Source organism: Coloeus monedula, assembly GCF_965178545.1.
Source record: "Coloeus monedula genome assembly, chromosome: 5".
Lineage (NCBI taxonomy): Eukaryota > Metazoa > Chordata > Aves > Passeriformes > Corvidae > Coloeus > Coloeus monedula.
Genome location: NC_138785.1, coordinates 58,597,028 through 58,611,436, shown reverse-complemented (window position 1 = coordinate 58,611,436; position 14,409 = coordinate 58,597,028). Strand labels below are relative to the sequence as shown.

At 35.5% G+C, this 14,409-nt stretch overlaps 1 protein-coding gene across 2 annotated transcripts in view; it reads left to right on the top strand.

The window, feature by feature from the left end:
* SLIT2 (slit guidance ligand 2) overlaps positions 1-14,409 on the top strand; it is a gene marked incomplete at both ends in the record, with an annotated part of 259,444 nt that overhangs the window by 38,095 nt on the left and 206,940 nt on the right. The gene's annotated exons all lie outside the window — the stretch shown is intronic.

Sequence of the window (14,409 nt, the reverse complement as noted above, 5' to 3'; positions counted from 1 at the left end):
GCTATTACCTTGCATTCCTATAAAACTTTAGTATGACATAACCCAAGAGTGATATATTTGTTTATATTAATAAAATACAGTGCTGGCAAGAGGAAGTTCAGATATTGCATTTTCCGTAAGTTTTTATTATTTTTGTAACGTGAAAAATCTTTAAATGACAAAAACCTTGTTTGATGTGATACTGCAGAATTACACCTATTGCCTCCAAAACAAGATCCACCTAGAAAATGAACATTAAATCTATGTAGCTCTTAATATTCACCAATGAGGCACAGTTTTACCTTTCTCTCACCCTCTCCTTTTCCCTGCCACCTGCTCTTTGCAATGCACCAAAGAAAGAAAATACCAAGCTGAAAAACCCTCTGGAAAGACAGATAACTTCACTGGTTTGTCCTTGAAGATCTTTGTTTTGTAGAATCAAGACAGTATTGGTAAATTGGAGGATACAAGGACTGTCATGACAAATACTTCATTTTTCAGCTGAAGATGATTATTGATACTTGAGTGAAGAAAGATGATTCACATATTGTGAATGCTTTGCAGCTTTAACCTAATACCTATATTTCTTACGGGCAGATCAAAGACAGCTAGTGTAAATTTAGGCTCAATGCTGCAACTTAGTCTTGAGGTGTCACATGTGGGTCACATAGACACATCTATTGCATCATTCACATCACAGGTTAAGGTGGTTTGTGCTGTTATCTTGCTAACTGGATCTTTTGCTGTGAAACAGGCTCCTATCTGTTCTTAGACTAGGCTCTCTTTTCAAACAAGTGACCCTCTTTTTCCCTGTTGCCTGGAGATTTCACCCAGTTTGCCAACTTACTTTTCTTCTCCAGTTAAGTGGGAACTAAATGGACTATGGCCAACTGTGTTAAACTATGGTAAGACTGTGATAAGAGACCCTGTAGTCTGGATGGAAACTTCTTTCACCCTTTTCTGAGTGCACTAAAGTCAAGTGAAGAGAACCTTTTTAAGATGCTACTGTTTTTTTAAAAAATCCAGTATATTTAGTTTTTTACCTCTATTAAATATGGTGATTTCACCTTACTTCTTCATAAAATGTCAGTGTGCTGCTGTAACCTTGCCATATAATTTAAGAAATTTCCACCTCCGTTGTGGACTATCCCCTAAAATTATAGCTTTTGTGGTTGTGTTAAACGATTGGGCGTGGTCTGGAGAGCTCTGAGTAGAGTGCAGACCTAATAGCAGCAAAATGTGTTGTGATAATGGAAAAATGTATTTGGGGAGTGAAATAAAATTTTTTTTTAACACAGTATAGTCTGCTATCTTCAGTTGCACCTGTTACCGTTCCTAAGTGTTTTGTTAAGCAGTAGCAACACCTATTGTATTGGGTCAGGCTTGTTCTGCTCATTCTCAGGAAACTGCTGAACAGACCTAAAGTGTCTGGAGCTCTCTGGAGGATGGGGGTCTCAAGTAGAAAGCAAAGAAACACACTAGCATTCAGGCCCTTTCCACTACTAAGGAAGCAAGGATACTTCTAGAAACTGGAAAGAGAAAGGTTGTGAACACGAAGGAGAGAGTGACTGAAATAAATGAACTCATTATAAGGTGAGGGATTTTTCACAAGAGATAGGAAATAGAAGAGACCAATAAAAATACAACTAGAAATTACTGAATTGAGAATGTATATGGCACTTAAGTTCTGGGTATATTTTTTAAGCATTAGCAAGAGTCTCAGCATCTTGAATACTTTTTACTTTGGCAGTGGATATTAGGAGAATTTTTATTCAAGCATTGTTAAATATTTTGTAAAAGATTCCAAGTATTTGAATGACAAAATTATTATGCTTCGTCTGATAACCTGGACCTCCAGAAGCATCTTGTATTTTTTTTTCTGCATTATGTGCTTTAATGCCTCTATCATCCAAATATATAAATTAATATGAAAAATTTCCAAAAGGTTTTAAGCCATGTACCCAAAATTATATGCAATGTGCAATAAAGAAACAGGAACTAGCAACATTTAAAAAAATATATGTGAATGCAGAAAATGGAATTAGTATGAGTAATTTATTGCATTTCGAAACAGTGCTGAAAATACTAGTAATTATTGACACTATTTGATTCTGATTGCATTGGTTAAATTGGGCATTTAATTGATAAATGAATCCAAAATTCAAAAACTGGATGAAATTTAAAAAATACTCTCACAAACTATTTTATCTGAGTTAGTAGAATCGGGTTGCCTGATAACTTATCTCAACAGAAGCTGTTTTCTTAGTGAATTAATTTTTAAAATTTCTTTTAGATTACAAAGTATTTTTGTTCTAGAATTTGTAAGTCAAAAAGTATTCCTCAGAACTGTGTTCCTCATTCAATGTTCCTATTCTTCTAGTCTGTATTTTTGCCTGTGGAAAAGGTTTAATAGGTAGTAACTGGTGTTCTGTTTTAGAATAATAAAATTTTTCTCTGCATCTCCAGTTCTATTATCTAGATACATTAATGTAAAACTGTGTTGTCTCTTCATGTTCAGGTAAATATCTGCCTGATTTGTATTAAAATTTTTTTGTTGTGTAGTTGTTTGAAGTGTTTTGTAAGAAGCTAACTCTGAGTACAGTAATATTTAATTGTCTGATGAATTGTGTTAATCTTCTGCTAGTTTATTCTTTGTGCTGTAAAATTACCTTTAATAAAACATGCCTTTAAAACTGCCTTCTTTTTTTCAGTGGAGGATTCTAAAATTTGGTTTTTGGAAAAAAATGCCCTGAATTCTATAGAGAGGTGGAGAATAAAGCAGATAATTATAATTATCACTGTAGGAACAGCATAGTTAGAAGGGGGTGAGGCAGAAAGTTTTAAGAAAAAAGGTAATTTTTTAAACTTTTCTTCTGCCTGCATGGTTTGCCATTTCATTTTGTCTATCTCAGGGACTAATATACCTGCCACCTTTCTGGGAGTCTAAGGGTATCCTGCAAAAAATATTCTTTGCACCCCTCTCTAAATTTATCTTTCCTTGCTACTGTCTCCTGATCCACCACTTCTGCCAGCCTGTACTTTGAATTAGGTAACTGACTGAAACTACTTTCTATGTGTATTTGAGAAATATGTTTTCGGAGATCCAGATGAAAAGGGCAAGTCTGGAAGGATCATGTCATAAAAGCTTCCTTCTGACTCTTTAAATGCATTTAAGGAGATGGAAGTCAAGACAAATGAGCTATCCCCTACAGTATATTACTTTGATCGAGCTGTCTTTGCCACCATCTATCTAAATGATGGTGACATATTTTTAAAATAAATTGTGGAACTCAAATACTGCAAGTGAGTTTGGTATCTCTACTCTGCTAATGTGTGTATGTAAGTGTGCATTTCTGCTTGAAGCTCAGTAGGGTGGTCAGAATGAGGGTAAGGATGGAGAGCCTGTGTTGCCACTAAGTTTTCTCCCCAGGGTGATGTAGCTTAATGTTTTTCACATGTTTGTCTTAACACTGTAAGGTCCTGCTGCACTCCAGGAAACCAATGCACAGTCACTGGTTTATGCCCTACTTTTAAGTGTGTGTTGTGTGGGAATGGGACAGGAATTCTAGCCTTCAGGATAAATGTTGAGCAGTGAATATAAACTTTGTTTCTTTTGTTATTTGTTATTCTGTTTTCTACTCTGTTGTTATAAATGATATAAGGAAATAGGATCAGATAAATCATTAACAGCTATCTTCCTAGCTGAAACTGCTCTCTTGGGAATGCTTAACAGCCAATTCATTGTTAGGCTGAGAAGGTGTCACAAGTGCAGTCCTAGATCTACTTGTGCTCTAAATACCCCGATATTGGAGTTTTACCCTGCCTTTGTAACATATGGGTTTGGGGCACGTGGTCAGTGAGTGGATGCTTCAGACACCTTGGCTGAAATTGGGGTTCATGATGTCTGTAGTGTGTTAGGTAGGTGATCTGAAATCCACTCACAAAATACAGTGAAGACCAGTGTTGAGCAGGAGAAATTAATATAGAAAGCAGAGACAAGGTAGCGTAGCAAAGTACGACTTGTGAGTGGTTTGGGGGTCACAGGATAAATGTTAAGTCATAGATCTGTTGCAGAAAAGGCATATAGTCTGTCTGACCTACCAAAGCTCCTGCTGTAATAAGGCTGGATCATCTTCTGTTTCGTGCTTATCTGTGTCTACTTTGGGAAACTTTTTTTATAGACGATTATAGAACTACTGCAACTTTATAGAAGACCAAGCCTTAAAAAGAACTATATATGAGTATTACAGAGTTTAGGAAATGTAGCTCCACAAAATCTTGAAATACTTAGGTTTGCTTATCCTAGAGGGGAGAGGACTGGACAGTAAGAGAAGAATGTTACGGAGTTATTAGCAACTAATTGTTTTGTTCAATTCTCTCCAGCAGCTTCATTTGAAGTGATGAGTTTAGGTTTAAAACTAGGAAACCTTTTTCTATTGTCTGAATTAGTGGAAGGCCACCAAGGCTTTTGGAAGACATACTTCAATGGCTATTTTAAAGACTGGGTTGATAACATCTGGTAGGGGATTATTTAGCTGTGTAAACTGATTCTGACTCAGAGTGACACTTTCACAAGCTAAACATTTAGGAAGGTCAACATTTTTTTTTAATTATAAGGAAAATGTTGTAATTTAAATAATTAAAGATTATGTTACCATATTTAATATGAAATTATATTTAATCATACCTAAGGTGAAATGCTTTCTATAAGAAATCCAGTTAATTCACATATGAATTATTATATTTAGATTATAAACCATTTTTTCTTCTTTTTCAGTTTCATCCTGCTACGCCACAAACTAGGTTACAGAAAAAACTAAATTATTTATATTATTGTGACTTCATTCTTATTGCTCTTGTTAATAATGTAACAGAAGAATGCAGATGTATTTCTTGAGCTTTTAAAAAGTCTTCACCAACATTTCTTCCCTTAATGGCTATTCAGTTTTGATCTGAATGTAAGTTACAGCATCACTATATTAAGTGCTCTGGTTTGTCATATTTTAATTCTTTTGTTGAATAAATGAACTTCTACCTTCACAAAGTAATAATCAGTTTAGTAGGTGGAACATTTCTTTCATTGAATATTACTATGAAAAGCTATAGAATGGCTTTTGACAAAGCTAAAGTTAGTGTTCCAGCAGCAACAGTGAAGTTACATGAAGTTTCAACCCATTCATCAAGCTCCTGCTTTTGACAGAGGAAACATCATTAACAAAGAAGAATGCATTTTTCTCAGAGTAGTGCAGAAATGAAAACCTTCTGGAGTCCTTCAATAGTGAAAAAGAGGGTGAAAGTGAAAAGAAAGGCTTTACTAATATAAAAAAAACACCCTTAGAATTTAGTCAAATTATTCTGCTAAAGTAGAATAATATACACTTCTATAATTTTCTGCTATGCCTTCTATATATTAGAAAAAAATAACCTGATAATTTAAATTGACATTAGAACCATAAAAAAAAGTATCCAGTGGTTTTCATATTTACTGGCCTCTTACTTTTAAAATCTCACTCATAAGTAATGCAGCATGTGCTACTGAAAAACCCCTAGAATACAAAACAAAAAAACTTCTCCTATTCATTTCTATCTAGAGCATTCTGTTTTCATCCTTCAGGATATTTCACTCAAAGACTTGCAAATGTATTATGTTCTTCCCCAAGTGCTTTTGAACTGTGATATATTTCATATCAGTGATTATCTGTTTCAGATTATTTATGGTCTAACATGTAGGACTGTTTTCAGAAGAGCAGAGATCTCAATGTTTCTGGATTAATTTATTTTGCTTGCTTAAAATTAATTAATTTCCTTTTCTCTCTGTAGCATATTTATAACCTTTTTCTCCTTCCTTTCCTTGGTCTGAGCCTGAGATTTTAAGCTTCTTAGGATGCTTAAAGAGAGGTGCATGGTACCTGTTTTGTGGGCTTCAAGTAACATTTTTTACAGCAAACATGGTATAACTTAGAGCTTTACTTGTTGTGGTGTTTTTATTGCATTGTGATCCTGATATCTTTTGTATCTTTTTTATTTAGCAAGAAATAAATTCTTCTGTTTTAATTTCTTAATAATTATTTTGGGTTATGATCTCATCTTTACATTTAGTATTCAGAATACCTGAAAAGATAAAATAACCTCCCTACCACCTTGTTTTAGCAATAATTGTTTATATTTTTTTGTGAGAGTTATGATAGGAAGGGTTATGGTTAGCTAAGTAGTTGGCTATTGCTAAAACATTATTTACCATATACTTCTGGAATTTTAATTCTTCTTTCCTGAAATGAGAAGGTGAAGGAGAATTTGTGATCAAGGAGTGATGCGGAGTAAGTAAACCAGAAATGATGTAGTAGAAATGAAACAGATCTAGGATTGATATTTTAGTGTGTAGTCTACAAGACTGGGCCCGTGCTCCTCAGCTCTTTCAAGGATGGTATGACTCTGGCATGAATAAAGGCAAGAGTGTCATTACATGATATATTAAAGGAAATGTGGTGCCTACAAAGTTGAAGTGCCAGCTGGGAATGATTAAAGTTTGTGGTTTGCACCTACATGATGTTTTCTGGAAATCCTGTAATTTTATGGATTTAACTTCTCACAAGTCTTGAGTTGGTGCCCAGGTCTGATGTTTCCTAGGAACTTGCAAGCTGACAGGGAGTGAATTAAGAAAAACAGTAGGAAGTGCTGAGGCCAGCACCACAGTTTGTCTTCTTCCCACAGATAATCGGGTGACTCTCCATCCTTTGCTTTCTTACTGGTGTACTTTCTTTTGATATTTGGATAGCCTGGCTTTGTTAAGAGAAACAAGAGAAAGCTAAACAAATGTTGTCTTAACAGGAGACATGAATAGGACATTGCCGTATTCATCACAAGATGAATAGGACATTGCCATTGAAGACTTCTTTTTAGATACTCCTGTATCTTGGAAGAGACACACCATGTGTGCCAGGACAAGGTTCTACTCACATACTCAATGGCTTGGAATCTAAGTTGTTGTCATGTTCAGTTTTGAAAAAGTCCTGCTTCTCAGGAAAAACGTACCTGTGGCTGCAGAGTGGTTTTAATCCTGCTTTCTGACATTGCATTTCCATTGGAGACTCCCTTCTCCTATTCCCCATTCTTTATATTGAGTATTTGGTTGGTCTTACAGAGTAAAGTAGTTTGTAGAAAAGGAGAAATTTAGCTCAGAAGGAACCTGATGGTTAGGGCAACCTCCTGGGATGAAGAACATCTAAATTTAAATAATTTTTTGAAAATGGCAATGTGAAAATGACTGCATCCTTGAAACAGAGTGATCTTCTTATGGCTAGCTATATTTTGCCCCAAACTGGTATTTTAGGGAGGAAGCTGCTTCATTTTATAAGGCATTACTGTGGGTGCAAGTGTCTGAATGTTAGAACTTACGTGGTCTTGAACATAAATGCCCTTGTTGTGGAGGTTTTAGTTGTGTAAAGGATTAGGTTGCTGTTGAATGGGAAACTTGAGGGTATCGGTGACATCTGATGTTGGTACCTGGAACTAATTTTTTTAGCTCCCGGTGTTTCTTAATTGGCATTATATTTTAAAGCCCAGGAGTTGAAGTCTGTTGTATCTACGAGTCTTCATTACTTCATTATTAACATTAAAAGAGCTTTTGCTTCTTGTCATGTTAAAAGTGTAAATAGCTTACCTGAAAGATGATGCCATCTTAATACATCATACTTTTAAGATACCAGATTGCTGTCTTATTCATGTTTCATTTATTGAATAGGTTGGTATTGGTGTCAGTGGAATTCATGACTTACCAAACTGTTATCATTCGTTCATCGTTTCTTGGAAGAATATATTTAAAAAGAACAATCTCATGATCTAATAATTTAGATCCAGATTTTTTTTTTACTTACTTACAGGAGTAAGTTTTTTTCCCCATATTTAATAACATTTCTCAAAGAAAACATATAGAACTTTTTTATAATTAGAGTTCACACTGTGTTTGTAATACTACTAATAAAATACTGGGATTTGACAGAGAGGTTTCAGGTACTAGATTTATTAAGACCTTGCTTTTTTTTGTTGTGTGGTTTTTTTTGTCTATTTGGGGTTTTTTTTTAAGTAGTTTTGGAAGAAGGCCATCTTGAATTTTATGAGGAGAAATTTGTTATAGTCAAGCCAAGATGTACTATCAGTGATGCAGTGTTAGAAATAGAACTACTAGCTAGAGTGTCCTACAGTATTTTTTTAGGAATTGAAGGGGTTGGCATTTTCAAAATATATATAAGAAGTAACTAAATATCTGGGATTTTGTATGAAAATAAGTGTCTGAAGTTCTTTTATAATGGCTAAGGATTTACAGAAAAGATGTAGTGTGTCCCTCCTCCTCTCAAAATGTTTTAGTGCTCTTTAAATATCATAACTAAAAAAATGCCATCAGAAAAGAGACACAGAGACCAATCCTGATGTTTGATTTGTTCTAACTTCAAAAGTAGGCAGCAGCTCCCATCTTCACTCAGCACCAGCTGACAGGTTTTGTATTTAAATTGCAGTTCATTCTGCTCACATGAATGAGTTAGACCATTATGTGTGTACCTTCATACATAATCACTCTCTTAATATAAGCAGTCCTATTAAATACTATGTCAAAGAAATTTTTCCTCCCAAAATTGGAAGTACCACTATCTTGACAAAGGGTAGTGTTTCTAAATATAAGTACTGTATCACATCTGGAATTTTTATGGTGGTGTGAGATAACTGTGCAGAGCCAGTTAATACAGAAATGAGTTGATATTCACACGTTTCAAGATAGCTTTTCAAAGCCCAGGGTAGCTTTTACACTGAACACTTAATTATGCTACTACTACTTTGGACTTATGGTGTGCCTTTCATCCCTGGATTTTCAAGAGTAGAAGCAACATTAGCCTCACAGCTCCATCTCATTGATGCAGGTAACAGCAATAAATCACTTTGAGGCTTGGTTTACTTACTTTTGTGAAGTAGGTAAATGGGCTTGACCAAAGTATAAAGACTTAAGCATCTGATCAAGAACTGCACACAGACCTGATTCTCAGCTTCAATCTGTATAACTTCATAATATATATTCTCAAAGAAAGATTTGGGCCCTTTGAAAGGCTGTCTGATTTTATCTCTTCTTGTATTATCAAGCTAACTTCAGGGTATCTCTGCTTCTCCAGTACTGAACTTCCAATGTTAGGAAAATGTTTTTAGCTACGTACACATGCATTGATTTTGTCTGATTTTTTTGTTAGTGGAAACATTTGTTAGAAAACAGAAACCAATTTAAGTAGTAAGCAAGTTGACATGTTGCCTGCTTAGACCACCAGAGCTGCCATGGTTAACAAGCAGTCCCAGTAGATTCATGCCTGGAAAATTGATGCATCTCCTAGCAGGACTTGACAAATGGTAACTTGTCATAATATTGACTCTCCCCTATTAAAAAGGAGGTTTTGTGTGAATAAATGGTGGTTAGGACCACACCTGAAAATTCAGAATTATTTAGTCCAGCGATTTATCCAGCTTTCTCGGTTAAACCGTAGTGTTTTGCAATAGATATTTCTGGATAAATTGCATTGACTTGAACTGATTTTGGTATCTTAATAGTAAATTTTTAGGTGTAATCCAAATAATGTGGGTGTACATTCTGGTACTATTTGGATATCCCGATGCCAGTGGAGTTGTGTAGTAAATGTCACTCTTAATGATATCCCCCACTCAGTGCCATTAGGATATAGATTAGCTGCACATTTTAAGAGATTTGAGTTGACAGAAAGGCTGAGAACAGTGCCTTTTCAGCATTTTGTCACTCCAGTTAGGAATTCTAAGGTATTATATAGTGACATTTTCTTGTGAATTGTGGCTCAAATAAAGTGTTTGTCTTAGTTGGAATTGCATTGCAAATTGACCCTTTGTGCTCTTTTCAGTAGGAACAAACTGAAATGATATGCTGATGGGATGTAGTTATTTGGGGTGATTCTGTTTCCTGCTCTGGGGCATAAGATCAAAAAAACCAAGTTCTTCTCTGTAAGACTCCTCCTCAAAACAAAACCTCAAAAAGCCTCAAAACAAGTGAAAACCTCAAACACCAGAATACCCAGAGCATTTTTGGTGTAAAATGAGGAGTTTAAGTACAATAGGCGGAAAAAGTGTGGTTCAAATCCAGTAACGTACTGAGGCAGCCATATGAAAAAACATGTCTGTTGTAATCAAAGATTTTGGTCTGAGAGCTCATCTTTCTTTCTCTTCCTAAATCAACTCAGAAATTTGATATTATTTACTTTATTCAGAAATGCCATCAAAATTATTTTCAGGTAATTGTAACTCTTCAGCATGACACAATGAAGCCTGGTTTCATGAAAATATTTCAAGAAATACATTTATTTTTCAGAGATCACCTTCACTTGTATTTGCCAGTAAAAAAATGTATGCACTTGAGGCTTTGCTATAAAGTCTTGGTTTAGTGAAAGAAATAATTAATGGAGGTCTGAGAAATTATAGAAGCATTAACTTGTAATACAACTATTTTCTCATAGCTAAATGTGTCACCCCCTGTCAAATTATTTCAGATTGTTCAAATAGTAGGAAATTGTGCAAGTAGATGAATATTTGTAGATCTCAGTAAATATTTGCCATTTCTCTTCCAGGTGAATCTTTGATCTGCATTTATTTTTCAGATGAGCAAGATGAGTAATACCAAAGTCTTTAAGCCTTCTGAGAGCAGGTTATATGTCTGGTCTGGTTTCCAGCCCTCTGCCATATGCTAGAGATACTATACCCATATCTGCAGAAGTTTGCATGCTTTTTTCCATTTTTAATGCAATTTACTTTAAAAAGTGCTGCCTTCAAATTATTTTGATTGAAAATCCTCACTTCTGTAGGGATGTAGAGATCACAATTCAAATAAGGACATACACGAATAGTAATATAAATTTTTAAAAGGTTTTAAGGGAATGAAAAAAGAACTGTCATTCTTACTCCAAAATTTTACTTTTTTCCTGGTTTGCATGAGAACGCATTGTTTCTATGGGCTTGAGCATAGCTGTGGATGTTTTATTTTTTATTGCTGAAATTTGTAAATGGATGTGTATCTTTGTGCCATGTAGTGTTGTGTGTCAAATTGATAGGATCATGTCAGTTCTTTAAATAAAAAAGAGAAAAGGAAAAATATGTAAATGCTGTCTAGATAAAAATTGTGATTCATGCTGTCTTTTATTCCAGTCTTTTCCTTCAACAGAAGGAAATAATAAGTGATTAGAGTTACTTATAATGATTTTGATTGAACAGTTATAGATATGGAGGATCTTTCTGGACACTGGGAACCCCAGAACAGAAGGAGGATGCCTTTCTCTGGGTGTTTAGTGACTGGATGTGGCACTTAGTGCCATGGTTTAGTTGACAATGTGGTGATCGGCCCAACATTTGACTCAGTGATCTTAGAGGTTTTTTCTGACCTAAATGACTCTGTGATTCTGTGTTCTTAACTGACAAATTCAGTTTTATCAGGTGGAATTCTTGTGGAGTTGTAACACAGAAATTTACTTTTGGCCATTTGAAGGGCGGCAATAATTTGCATGCCTGGAACATGAATGCAATTTGTCATTGGTTTATAGAGGGCCAGGCTTTGAATGGCTGTATGTGACTTGAATCCTTTTGGTTCTGTCCATTGTAGAATAACAGAATGGTTTGGGTTGAAAGGGACCTTTGAACATCATCTAGTAACCCCCCTGTAATGATCAGGACATCTTCAACTAGATCAGATTTCTCGGGGCCCCATCCAGCCTGATCTGAAACGTTTCCAGGATCTACCAGAGATCTACCACCTCTCTGGGCATTCCATTCCAGTGTTTCACCACCATCACTGTAAAATTTTCTTCCTTCTATCTACTCTCAATTTATACTCTTTCAGTTTAAAACCATTACCCTTGTTGCGTTTCTGAAGGCACTAATAAAAAGTCTATCTTCATCTTTCATATAAGCTTTTTTGAAGAACTGAAAAGAAGCAATTAGGTCTGCCTGGAGCCTTCCCTTCTCCAGGCTGAACAACCCCAACTCTCTCAGCCTGTCTTCATAGGAGAGGTGTTTCATCCCTCTGATGAATTTTGTTACCCTCCTACCTGGACCTGCTCTAACAGGTCTATATTCTTCCTGTAGTGAAGACCCCAGAGCTGGACATAGTACTCCAAGTGGGGTCTCACCAGAATGGAGCAGAGGGGCAGAATTGCCTCCTCAAACTCGGTCATGCTTCTTTTGATGCAGCTCAGGATGCTGTTGGTTTTCTGGGCTGCAAGTGCACATTTAATGGGTTTTGTCCAGCTTTTTACCCACCAGTACCCCCAAGTCCTTCTCTGCAGGGCTCTCAATCCCTTCATCTCTCAGCCTGTATTGATACTGGGGGTTGCTTCAGCTAAGTGCAGGAATTTGCACAATCTGCAGATCTGCAGTCTGAATATGCAGATGCACTGAAAGATTGAGAGCAGTACAGTAATGACTGTAACTTTGGGATAAGAATCTTTCTCTTGGCATATGTGGCCAGCACCCAGGTAATGCATTGACTCTGTTTATAATTATTTGAAAGAGTTAGATAGTTGTTCTTATAAGGCTGAGAACGTAATTGCGTGACTAAAATCGGTATTATAATCAAAATATAGCCTTCACAGTTGTATGTATAAATGTGTATGCATCCACAAACAGTGTTCATTGTATTCCAGGAAACATGGCATCTCTGTACACCAAGTATGGTTTTATGTCCCTTTTTCACATTAGAGTCAGTTAACATGTGACTGAAATTTTCAGGAGTACTAGTGACTGGATATATTGTCACAAGTCAAGTTATATTCAGTTATTATAGCATGAAACTGAAGAGAACACAGGAATAGAAGCAGGGAGTTTTTGACAGAATGCTTCATGTTCAAAGGCTAAGCAGCTCAAAAACAATTAGGAGAAAAATTAAAGGATGGAAAGAGTAGAAAAGAAAAAATGGTTAGCTCTACTATATACATATGAGAAAAATCACATTTTCAGTCTGATGCGAGGATTTTGATTAAAACCATCTAAGGACCACTGTGGAAACACTAATACTTGAAGGCAGTTTGGTTTTTTAAACACTATCCAATTTTTTTGGCAGATCCCTCTGTTTGAAGTTCAGAGATTCTTTTTTATTAAACAGTAGGTGCCTAATTAGACTGGTTTAGAATTGGAGGAGTTTGTGTGAGCAAGAGGAAGCTTCAAAATGTTAAGCTATTCATTTTACTTTGTGTAGTGTCTTAAAGCAGTAAATTTTGAAGATGGAACAATTTTTTTTTTTAATTGAATCAATCCTCATGGTGAACAACCCTAGCATGAACATTAAAATGGAAAACATTGGAAATAACACATGTGAACATGTGTTACGTGCATTTATTTATAGCCTAATGATTTACTTTATCTTTTTTACATTACATGAAAAGCAATCTTTTGTGATTAACTCATCTATTTTAATTAAATGTTTACATTTTTGTCAAGTTGAACCACATTTCGTTTGTTGCTTATACAATGCCATTACAAAGTATGTTTGTAATAAAGACTTGTTTTATGAAGGCAGAATAACAAGCAGAGTAACTATTTCTTCACCAACTCTTTGGAGTGTCTGTGTACCATTGATGTTCAGAGTAGAATCATATATCAGGAGTAATACTTTGTGTTACTTTAGTGGAAATTGTTTTCTATTAGTATTTTATCATTTAAGACTGATTGCAGAATATAAAATCAAACCAAGAAAGCTTAGGTTTCTTAAATGTTGTTGAATCCTGCCCACGAATGATAAAGCCATCAGAGAATTTGTAGGATAAATCAGATGGGCCTTTAGCCTATAGCAGAGCAACATTGAATTTGAAGCAGTTTGCTCAAGGCTGTGCCCAGGCAGGTGCTGAGGACCTTCATGGCCAGCCAGTGCTTCACCAGCCTCAGCCCCAGAGACTTTGTCTATACAGATTTTAAAGAGACTACTTATTCATTGAAAGTTAGAGGGCATGAATTACATACCCTCTTCAGGATTTGTCTGCTTTCTTCTGCTGAGCTATTAATGTCTGTTTTGTTACCCTTTGTAATAATTCAGTAAAATTAAGTTCTATGCCGTGATCAGGGAATGTGTTTCCTCCCCTTCGGTAGTAATATGCCTCTATCATGAATTCTGTATTTATAGATCAAAATATCACTCAGTTTGAGATATCATAGAATTTAATCAGCCTGAACTGAAGAGGATGAAAACCATTCAGAATTTTTTCTCTTGCTTTTTTTCTATTCTTTGGTTTGGAGCAGCATGACTTGAGTTTTCATTTAGAGCTTTGGACTGCTACTTGAGTTCTGATAAAGTTCAAAGTTCCTATGAACTGAGAAGACTTCTTACCCATACCATCAGATTTTTCTTTGATGTAAACTGTATATTGAAATAAAATCATTGAAATTTAATCA